The sequence below is a fragment of the Micropterus salmoides genome, unplaced genomic scaffold (genome assembly GCF_014851395.1).
Source record: "Micropterus salmoides isolate LMB-PRFRI ecotype aquatic unplaced genomic scaffold, ASM1485139v1 Ms_hic_scaffold_18, whole genome shotgun sequence".
In the NCBI taxonomy this organism is placed as follows: domain Eukaryota; kingdom Metazoa; phylum Chordata; class Actinopteri; order Centrarchiformes; family Centrarchidae; genus Micropterus; species Micropterus salmoides.
The window spans coordinates 2,443,578-2,454,949 of NW_024040928.1; the positions used below are offsets into that span (position 1 = coordinate 2,443,578).

Below are 11,372 nucleotides of genomic sequence, written 5' to 3' on the forward strand. Positions count from 1 at the left end.
GAGTGTGTGTTTAGGTTTACACCTTTACTCAAGCACTGGAGGTTTTCAGTCCAGGGGCGGGGGGACCCAGGGACCACCAGCAGCTTCCCGGTAAACACGGCATGAACAGGACCGAACACAGCCTCATTAACGTAAACGTTAGTTGACTCAGCCCCGGGGTGACAAGAGCCAAACCGGCAAGAAAACCACCTTCGTAATGTATTCCCAGTGGTTATGACCTCCGTCAGTCTCTGAGTCTGTGCTTGGGTCCTTCTGCCGTGTTCACGCATTCACCCACTGGGAGCTGGAATCAGTCTGCACAGAGTCTGCATAATGGGGTGAGGGCGTGACCACATTCAACTACTGGCTACACCAGGGGCGTTTGCAGGCTTTTGAAACATTGGGGGCTTAGCCCAGCCCAGAAATATTTTCATGTTTTCACCCCCCACCCCCATTGCCGTCTACCCAAATTACGTTTATAAAGCAACAGTAAATGAGATATATATATAAATTTGGGCTTTAAACACTTAATTTTCTGCATTGTGAGGAATTTCTTTGCACCAATTTACTGAGGAAATGTCTGAGGTGACAATTCAAAATAAGAAGAATATAGTGTAATATAATGCAGTAAGGCTGTCAGCCATTCTGTATTGCTGTCACGTATGTTTCTCCTGTAGATCAACTTTTCTCATTTACTTTAATCCCAGCTGAGTCTACATACATGCAGGTATTCCTGAAGTAGCCTAAAGTCTTTCTTAATGTGTATATGGCACCTTTTCACCTCAGTGATAAATTAGCTTAATTTGAGTTAAGAAAAAAAAAAAAATATTAATGAAATATTGGGGGGTCTGGGGGTCCTCCCCCTGAAGATTTTGAGCATTAAACACTTAATTTCCTGAGTTTTCTGCACCAATTTATGGTGGAAATGTCTTTAGTCTTATAAAGGGAAGGACAAAATATAGGTAGCAGGTGATAATTCAGAATATAAAGATATAATAGAATGTAATGCACTAATCAGTAGCTTATTATTTTTTTAGTTTATCTCTATATATCAGTTGTTTTCGCGCATTTGGCGAATTATTATTTTTTTGACCCACAACATAAGAAACAGCTCGAGCAGAGGGGGAGGGAGTGGGGGCTAGTAAGAGATGTGATTGGGCCAGCCCAATGTCAGTATTGGCCTATGCTTTGTGGGACGATCGTTGCCCATTTTTTTATATAAATAAATTATTTGACTTGTAGCCTATTCGATGAGAGGAGCGCACTGCTCTTCACCAGAGAAAGAAAACCGAAACTGAAAACACTTGTGATCAGACAGAAATATCACCACGATTCCACACAAATGTTCACTTTTAAAGTGCAGCTCACAGCCGCTTTAGAGGGAATGAAGCATCCTGGAGACAGTGAAACAGTGTCTCACAGCAAGGGGGACAGAGACAGCAGCACACAGAGCGTCAGGTGTCTGTGTCGCGGTCAGGTGTCATGATATTGTCTCACTACTTTGCGGCGACTGTATGAGTTAATACACTGACTAGACGCTGACCGACAACATTTATATATAAATGTAGGCTATCGATTACAATTTTGCTAGAGACAATTCAGAAGTTGCGGACAAGCCCTGAAGCTGTGAGCATTGCGCTCTCTCCCTCTCTCTCTCCTCTCTGCTTACTCGCAGGCAGGCTGAGTAACGGCTGGGGGTCACATTATGTGAACTTATGTGAAAAAAATGTAGCAATATTATTGCAAGTAGCCTCCGCTCTTACCCTTAGCTCTTATCCGTTGCATATTAACATGGAAAATATTTTTGTTGCTGTTGCTGAGTTGAGTTCGAGGCTACAGTCTAAACATCTGGGGCTAAAGCCCCGGAAAAATTACCTGGCGACGCCGTTGGGCTACATGCTGATCAATATCTGTGACAAATCTGTGTGTTTTTACAGGAAACACGTAAATAGAAAATATAATTTTGTTCTTAAAGTAATCTCTGTGAGTAATCCTCATTTTTACAAAATGTACCTGTAATCTGATTATGTCTTTTTTTCTGTACTGTAACAGAATACATTTACTTTATTTTTGTATCCTGATTACGTAATTTAACCGCATTTCGCGGGTGCTAATTTTATTCCCTGTTTGACACTAAAGTTTGGGCTGTGTCAGGTTCTGTCAATTCTGAGGTCATTGTACAGCAAGTCTCGGTGCCACGTAGCATGCCAAGTTGATGCTTCCTCTGCAGACTGCTTTACTCTCAATTGTCATGTGACCACTGTGTAATTGCAGCCTTTGCGATTAGAAAATCTCGTTTTATTATATCGAGATAATATTGCAAATGCAATTAATCGTTCAGCCCTAGACCCTGGACAAACGAGATTAAATACAACAGTCATCAGCTGTCCATAAACACCAAACCAAAACCAGTCACAGCATCCACTGTGAAGAGGTCAAAGGTCATCAGGTGGTCAGTGGACAGCCACAGAAAGATCCATGAGGACATTCACCTCTGACACCAGAGACCATCTGGTTGTTTTGTCTGTTAACGTATTTCTGGATGGTCACATTGTTACTGTGATAAACTAGCTTTAGCCCAGTAATTGTAACAGGGTTGCAATAGCTCTGTTGCTTTGAATGTAAATCCACGTATTAACTTGTTATTGTTTTAGCTCTTATTAACACCACACACAAACACGTTTCATGTCTGTTTTACCTCCATGTAATAAAGTTGACCTGAGCATTGACTCTGACTGGAGTCACATCCATGCTTGCTGACTCAAATCACACACCTTTTTATTACTTTTATAAGACCACATTCAATTTCCTTTGTTATAAAACATATCACACGACACTGATAATTGACTGGAAGATAAACACACTTTGCATGAGGGCTGGCTAATCAAGCTAAATTAATAAAATGATTCATGATGACATCTGCAATTCCTAATGCGGCATCCGAATACTATCCTCTGAAAGGCTGGACTTCACCTGGAGATTTAAAATCTTCAAACAGATTGAACAAGTATATGCTAACGAAGATAAGGTGGTTAGTATATACCTGAAGATATAATCCAGAACTTTAAAGTGTAAGACTTTCATTATGCATTGCAGTTTTGGTTTCTGCAGAAACATTTGCTTATCTGAATGGATCAGCTTAACAACTTTATGTTGCTGCAACTTCAAAAGCTCTGTGTGGAAAACAGGTTAGAATTAGGTCAGTGTGCTGGAATTATGAAATAAAAAAACCCTGAGGGCGTGTTTTCTTTTGAGACTGCTGCACAGCACCACCTCTAAAACACAGCCTCCTTTGTTAGGAAATTGGAAAAGCTAATATAATAATACAGTATAATGGTTTATAGCATAATTCAAAGAGGTGATTTAACTCTTATAATAGATGGTTTATGAACATAGTTAAATTCATTATAAATAACTGAACATGCCACAAAATATGTACTATAATGCACTTTCGTCGCCAATCAAGCAGAACCGCTGCAATGAGTGTGCCCTTGAATGTGTCATATTCACATTTCAAACCATTCATTCTGAGGTGGCCAGCATGTGCGAGCCACATACCGTCAGCCACCTCTGACTCGTGAGGTTTTTCATCACATCTGCCTATCAAACCAAAACATCCATGACTCACTTCCTCAGAAGCGGGTAAGAACACCTCAGAGCTAACAGACCTCTGCTGCCTCGTTTACAAGCTCTTGCTTCCCTACTTCTCCGCCGCCCTCCTCCTGCAGCAGGAGTCAGCTTCTAGAAGAAAAGCTTTTCAGTGTGAGAGAAACATGCAGGCTGTCCCGAGAGAGCACAGAAATGTGATTTAAATTCAGCCGGCGGGGTTATTATGACATGTTAAGCAGCCCGGGACGCCAGGGGAACTCGGGATGCACACAGCATGCACATGTATACATATATTGTACATATATACATGCATCCTCTCAAATGAAAACTCAAATTTACTTCACTGGTAGTGCTTAATTAAGTTCAGTATTACCAAAGTAAAACTATTATAATTTAGTGATATGACAAAAAGAAAAAGAGACAACAAATGTTATGCACAAGTGTAAAATAAAAATAAAATAGAATAAATAATAAAATAAAAGTGTTGAAAACTAATGTTAAAAAATCCTACCTTCCTAACAGGTATAATGTTCAACTGTTCTCTTCAAGAAAGAAAATAAGTCTCCCAGAAATGTTAAACTATTCCTTTAAAGGCAACTGCACATATACACTTTGAGAAAGAGGGGCCCAGAGCTCCTGGGGGGTTAATCCAGCTTGGGACTCAACTTTATGGTCATTTAGAAGATGTAGTTTGTCGTGCTCAAGGGCGTTACTTTGTGTTGAAAAGTGTTATACGCATAGAATCTGGAGTTACAGTACATAACTTCTGTTCTATTTCGTATAGGCTTCGCCCTCTAAGGCTAATGCCATTGGGTTAGAGGCGAAGCAGGATGAGTCAACGCCTCACTGGCCCATACGGTACCACCAAGCACAAAACTCACCTGCCCAGAGCCATGAAATGAGCCACCCAGTCACCCGCTGTCTGCGGCATTGGCATCGGCGTGCGCACAAGCACCAATGGCGTGACATGGGAGGCAGAGGGCCGACCCTTGCGTAATAAACAGGGAACTGGATGGCCAGTGAGACAGGCGCTGCGCTAACAGGGGTAGTCCCTTGGACCGCTCCCTGTAGTGCACAAACAAGCGCTGCGAACAGCGCCAGGCGGCCGTGCGTGCCACATAACAGGACAGCGCATGCACTTGGCAGAGGAAGTGGGACGTAGCGTCATCCACAGTCTCATGGGGGGGAGGAAAGAAGCCTGAGAGAGTAATCACCCGCGATCGAAAGGAGCTGGGCACTCAGGCATGAATGCAAGCTGGCCAAGCTGCCGTCACCCTGAATCCTGAGACACGACAGAGTCACAGAGAGGGCAGCTGATTGCTCACCCTCTTGGCCGATGTCAGAGCCACAAGTAAGGCGACCTTGGTCGAAGGTAATCTCAGGTCCGCCGTCTCTAAATGCTCAAAAGGGACATGGGTCAACGCGCGTAAGACCAGCGCCAAATCCCACTGTGGAGCAACGGCCTGCGTCACCGGCCTGCATCTCCGCACCCCCTACAAGAAACGCTTCACCAGGGGGTGAGCGAAAACCGTCCTGTCACGAGGGCGGTGTTCGCTCACCCCCACTATGTTGAGATGGCGGCAGTGTAGGTTTTCACTGTATGGAACACCAGACCCCTGTCCATGAGCAGCTGGAGGAACGAAAGCACCCCCGGCCGCGGGCAGGCCACTGGTTCCAACCTCTGGTTCAAACACCAGAGTCGAAAGGCCGACCACTTAGAGGAGTAAGAGGACTGAGTAGAGGCGATCCCTGGATGGTGGAAACCACCTCACGGGCGAGACCTAGACCCTCAAGGTGCCGCCTCTCAGAGGGAGGAGCAGGTAACTCGTGCCCCCCGCCTGCGAGAGGGCATCCCCCCTCCAGGGGAGTTTCCACGACTGTCCTGCCAGCAACCGCTGGAGACAGGGAGCGCTCGTGCGCTCTGGAGCCACCAGAATCACAGCTGAGGTTGAAAACGGTAGGCGATCCAGAAGCGGAGGCGGAAAAGCATACAGCAGTCGGGGAGGCCACAGGGGGTGCGCAAAGGCATCCACCCCCAGCGGGGGAACGTCCCGAGGGCTGAGTGAGAACCACAGGGAACACTGAGCGTTCTCCTTGTTGGCCAACAGATCCACCTCTGCTACGCCGAACCGGACCCAAATCTGGGCCACCAGATCGGAATGGAGGCGCCACTCATCTGGGCGAGGGCCCCCACTCGACATGATGTCCGCCCCTTTGTTCAACACGCCAGGGATTTACTCTGCTCTGATGGAGAGCAGGTGAGTGTGTGGCCACAGGAGCAGCAGTCTTGCCAAAGCCAGCAGCTGCGCTGAGCGCACCACACCCTGGCGGTTTATGTAGGCCGCCGCAGCCCTGTTGTCGGTGCGGACCAGCATGTGCCTGAGAAAGGCAGGTCCCACCCCAGCCCATCAGGGAGGCGTCTGTGAAGACCGAGATGTGGGACGTGACCCTGCCCAGGGGAACCCCGAATGATAGAGAGAGGGTGTCCTGCCAGTAGGCCAGGTCCAACCCCACAGACAGAGGAACGGCAATCAGCCGCCTGTGTCTCACTGGGGCGACACGCAGGCGGATGAACCACCGCTGCAGCCTCCTCATGTGCAGGAGGCCCAGGGGGACCACCACGTGAGCCGCTGACATGAGGCCCAGAAGCCTCATGACCGACAAAGCCATCACCACCACCCGTCTTGACAACACGGCGGAGCAGCTCTATCAGAGCATCCACCCTCTCCTGAGAGAGCCGCGCTCTCCAGAGAGAGGAGTCCAGTACTATGCCAAGGTGAGGCGAACTGCAGCCTGTGACCCCGGCAGATCAGACTTTCTATCCATCTGTCCATCGGGCAGGAAGCGTGCCACTCCGAGTAGTGCTCTGAGAGTCAGGCCTGCTGATGGAGCGCTCCGGTGGCCATGAAGAGAAGCCACTCTGCTGCCCGTACCGCTGTCACGGGTTGGGGGGTGAGCCCCCACAAGGGCCGCGGGCCACATCGACAGAGACCTTCACACACAGGCAGAGGGATCTGTATGGGTGCTCTCCCCCAGCCCAGTGGGAGGGACTACACGAGGCCCCGTAGCTGCGCTCCACAATACCACAACCACAACCATACCACAACCCCGGCCTCTTTGGGGGGGGGGGAGGCAGACACTGTTGCGGCGGGGTCCGCACGAGGTGGGATTTCCACGCACATGGGCTCATAGCCGTGTCTCTCCCCCAGCGAGGGGGCGGGGGCAGGCGACAGGGGAAATAATCTGCTTGTGACATTAGAGCCACAATGCATGACGGCCATCCGGCTGGCTGCAGCTGGACCGTGTAATGTGGGAGAAACAAGCTGAGCGGCGGCCACTGGCTCCGCAGAGGCAGTGGTTGGTAGGGGAGGGAAAGGTCTGCTTATGACATTGGAGCCAGGCTGTGTGAAGGCCGTCTGGCCAGCTACAGCCGGTCCGAGAAGGGTGGAGGAAATGTGTGAAAAGGCGGCCACTCACTCGGTAGAGACAGCGGCGGGCCCATGAAAAAGCTCTTTAGGGCTCTGTTTGTGTTTTATTTCAAAACAGTTTGTGGAGCCCATTTCTCCTTTTCCTCCTCTGTCATGGTGGTAGAGTTAGCTGCCAGCTTGGTGAAGGAGGAGACGATCAGCGCCGTGTTGTTGGCGGAGGCGGAGCTCTAAAAAGAGCACTGGAGGGTCCTGTCAGCAATGCGAGCCACTGCACCGCCTGGGAGGCCAGAACAGTGGTAATCAGATGGAAGTGCGGCCAGACCGGGTCTCGCTTAGCCGACTGACTAAGAGCGAGAACGGCGGCCATTTCATCCGGTGGAGCGAACTCTTGGGCCGGGGGAACGAGCAGATGGCGGTGGACGACAGTGGGATGGAGATGTCGCCAGAGAGAGCCCCCTCGAGGCTGGAATCACCCACTTGAAGGCCAGCATCCACCGAAGGTTGGAACAGGGGAAGCAGGGAGCTGCTGGGAGACCCGCGGATGGAGAGAGCGGAGTCATCCGACTCCTGCTCATCTGGCAGCAGCATTCCCATGGCTTCATCTAATGAGTGTGTGGGCTGCCACACTTCCTCGTCCTGGATGGCGAAGTTATCTGCCCAGCGTTGCCGCTCCTCGGGGGAGAGGAGGGCGCAGTACGGGCACTGTGAGCCGGGGATAAGCACTCGCCGGCGTGCACCGGACCAAGGCATCGAGGAGAGCACGGCTCTCTCAGGAGAGTGTGGATGCTCTGATGGAGCTGCTTTGTCGGTCATGAGGCTTCTGGGCCTCATGTCAGCGGCTCACGTGGTGGTCCCCCTGGGCCTCCTGCACAGAGGAGGCTGCAAGCCCACAGATGCGACACAGCCAGACGGTGGCGGCATCATCTCGCCCCGTTCTCATCGGCCAGGAGGAAGACATCATAGGGCTCTTCGTCAGGGCTGGACTGGGACAAAAAATCGGCCCGGGCATTTTGACTAGAGACCGGCCCACCAAGTATTATTGGCAAAGCCATAAAGCCTTTGAATGAAAACAAACGCTGTTCTGACAGCGATGTACACTGTCTTGTTGGTATATATGTATCAATCTAATAAACTTAAACCTACATCATCCTCCCTATTCTGGTATTCTAAACAGTAATTAGCGGAAAACAAAAGACTGCTTGGTCAAGTTAACCTCCTCCTGAACTATCTACAACACATGGTGGAAACCTGAAATTAAGACAGAGAAGACTAGAGGTGAGACATGATCATTAATGAATATTAAAATTAATAAATGACAGATTTAGTGGTATTTTCATAAACTATTTATTTACCACATCAACAAACAGCATGGCAGCACAAAATATTTTTTTTAACATGGCAGCCTTTAAAAAGTGAAAGGAGACAAAGAAAGAAAGGTGAAAAAGAATAACACTTAATTGACTTTTTGAAGGCATTTTACACAGTACTGGTACAGTATTTAGAAAATGTTGGAAAATACTGACATCATATACAGTACTTACTTCTTAAGAAATTATGATGGGACCCTGAAAAAAAGGACACAAGTAAAAAGGACAGAGAAGGGTGAGAAAGAATGGCATTTGTTGGACTTGCTCATATGATCACACTACTTGTATCTTTATTCCACAAAAATAGCTGAATCATATACAGTAGTACTTAGGTAGGAACTTAAAAAGTTGCATGGTCTAGAGAACCTCTTAAAGAATGATTAGACCCTGAAAAACAGGACAGAGAGGAACAACGATTAGATAAATATTAAAATCTATTAAGGACAGATTGTGATTGAATTGTATCACCAAAGACTATTTACTCACTGCATCAATAAAAAGTCAACCACAACACTTCCACAGCAGCAACACTGAACATATCTTAACATATGGAAACCTTTAAGAAGTGAAAGGACAGACAGCGAAGGGTGAGAAAGACTTGCACTTAATGGATTTTTTTAGACGATGACACTACTGGTATGTTTACTCTAGAGAAATTGAATCATATTCTATATAGTACTTAAAATGAACCCACTTCAGGCTTCCAAAATTGACTGACGGTCTGAAACGAAACAATGACAGATTAAGGCTGTAAGAAAACTCTCATATTTATATTATCTAATATTTATTCTATCTACTGTCTTATGCATTAAAACCTATTAAGATGGACACATTCTAAGCATTTTCTGAGCACGTGACTTGTTTGAAGTGAAGATAGACACAAAACCTATTCATTTGACTGTACTTTTAGGCAATAACAATAAAGTTGAATTTAATCTTAACTGAAACATAATTAGGAATGTTTTGATAATTTTATTTCACCCCACCAGGTTACAACAGCAGCTTTCTCAGCAGGTCACTCTTCTCAGCTACCCTGTCAATGACCATGTCGGAGTCCAATGACATGAGAATGTCGCGCACATTCTTCACTCGGACGCGCGCTTCATCGCAGTCGGAGACTCTATTCGTTCCGGTGAAATCACAAAATAAAATGCACACAAACGTGTCTCTGCTTGATGTAGACTGTCTGTACCACTGATGAACATATTCGGTTTTGATGAGAGAGAGAAAAAAACTATATGAGCGCGGATTAGAACCGGATCATCGATGGATGCATTTATTTACGGGTTGAGAGAGGCTGCACCTAACCTTGGTTTATAATCTGACCCAGATATAGACTGCAGCTCATAACTTCTTACCTCAAGTTCAGTTCTGCCACTTGGACCGGCGGCCGCCTCGGGTCTCTCCTCCTTCTGCTTCCCCTTTCCCTCTTCAACCTGCTGGCCTCCATCACTTGCTAATTTTACTGAAGTGGAAGCTCCACTATAGCCACCACCAAACAACTGTGATATTTTAGCACATTTGGCAGCATCTGCCTGAAGGGCTAGTTTCTTTTTGGCCCTAATTTTTTCGGCGCCTCCTTTACGTTTTTTGTTCTCCATTTTTGTTCAGCAGCAATAATATGTGATTGCTCATTGCTGATCCGTTGAAGGGAGAGGGTGCATCTGACCTCCTCGGCTATAATTGGTCCAGCCCAGAGTCGATCATGACCAATTGGCCAATCCACCACCTTTAATAGTTTATACCGTTGCAAAAACAAAAACAAAAAAAACATCGGCCCACAAAAGAAGAAAATGCCCGATGTGCGAGTTTTATAGGCCATTCAGACAAAAAAATAATAATTAAAAAAAATAAAATAAAATAATTAATTAAAGTATGTACGGGCCCACAAAGCACGTCGGCCCATCGGGCAAATGCCTGAAATGCCCGATGGCCAGTCCAGCCCTGCTCTTCGTAGCTGGTTGCTTTCTTCCTTATCCGGTCTTCTAGCTCTATAGACAACTCAGTGCTGAAGAAAAATGGGAGCCGAAGGCTACGTCTCACCGTTGCGTGTGTATATATACAAGGTGCGGATGTAGGAGAGGCCCACGCTGTTGGTGGGCGTAGACAAAATTTCTCAGGGGCCGCGCAGGCACGCGGAGGTGTAAACCCAATAGCGATAGCCTTAGAGGGCAAAGCCTATACAAAATAGAATGTGAGAAAGCACAATATTGGAGTCTTGAGAACAAGACAACAAGGTACTCCTTTACAGGAAATATTCATTGATGACATAGGCAATTTGATTGGGGGGTCTGTGTGTCTTCCCACAGACGCTTTTTAGCATTAAACTCTTGATTTCCTGCATTCTAGAGACATTTTCTGCACCAAATTATGGTGGAAATTTATATGCAGGGAAACAGAATTCATGTGGCCAGTGCTTGTGACATCGGAGCCAGAATGCATGACGGCCATCCGGCTGCAGCTGCTATTCCTATCATTATTCTATCAATAAAAATGAGTAATAGAATAATGATAGCAATAGTCAAGATGATAACAATAGGACAATAGACCATTTCCTTTAATGTTCGACCAGTTTACCACCACTTTGGTAAAGAAGATCTGGATCCTGTTTTTCACAGCCCTGTTTTTTTGTCGGCAAAAGTGAGACATTAGTATCACACATGTCTGCTGCGTCTTGTAAACAAGGTGACGTCTGACAACGTTTTTTGGGAAACGGCAATGATTGGACAAATTTGTGGAAAAGTTGCGGTGATTGGTCAAAATTGCAAGTAGCGCTGAATTCACGGGGATTAGTTGAATTTGTGTTAATAGTTGTCTAGTCTAGTCTAACTAAGGTTTTGATGTCATCATGGAAGCTTTGTTAGCGAGTGCTAGAAGCAAGAAGCTAGAAAAAATATGCCAATGTAATTTCTGCAGATTGATTTACAGCAACCTGTACTGCTTTGCACATCTCATGCCCAATAGTAGCCTTTTCTGAGGCCAATTCTTC

The 11,372-nt window shown here is 46.6% G+C and overlaps 1 long non-coding RNA gene across 1 annotated transcript; it reads right to left on the bottom strand.

The window, feature by feature from the left end:
* Nucleotides 1–8,714: 8,714 nt before the first annotated feature.
* LOC119909173 lies at nucleotides 8,715–9,101 on the bottom strand. Its single transcript, XR_005445390.1, has 3 exons — nucleotides 9,063–9,101; nucleotides 8,870–8,939; nucleotides 8,715–8,770 (listed from the first exon to the last, which is right to left on the bottom strand). It is a non-coding gene; the product is annotated as an uncharacterized LOC119909173 (long non-coding RNA).
* Between the last annotated feature and the right edge of the window lie 2,271 nt (nucleotides 9,102–11,372).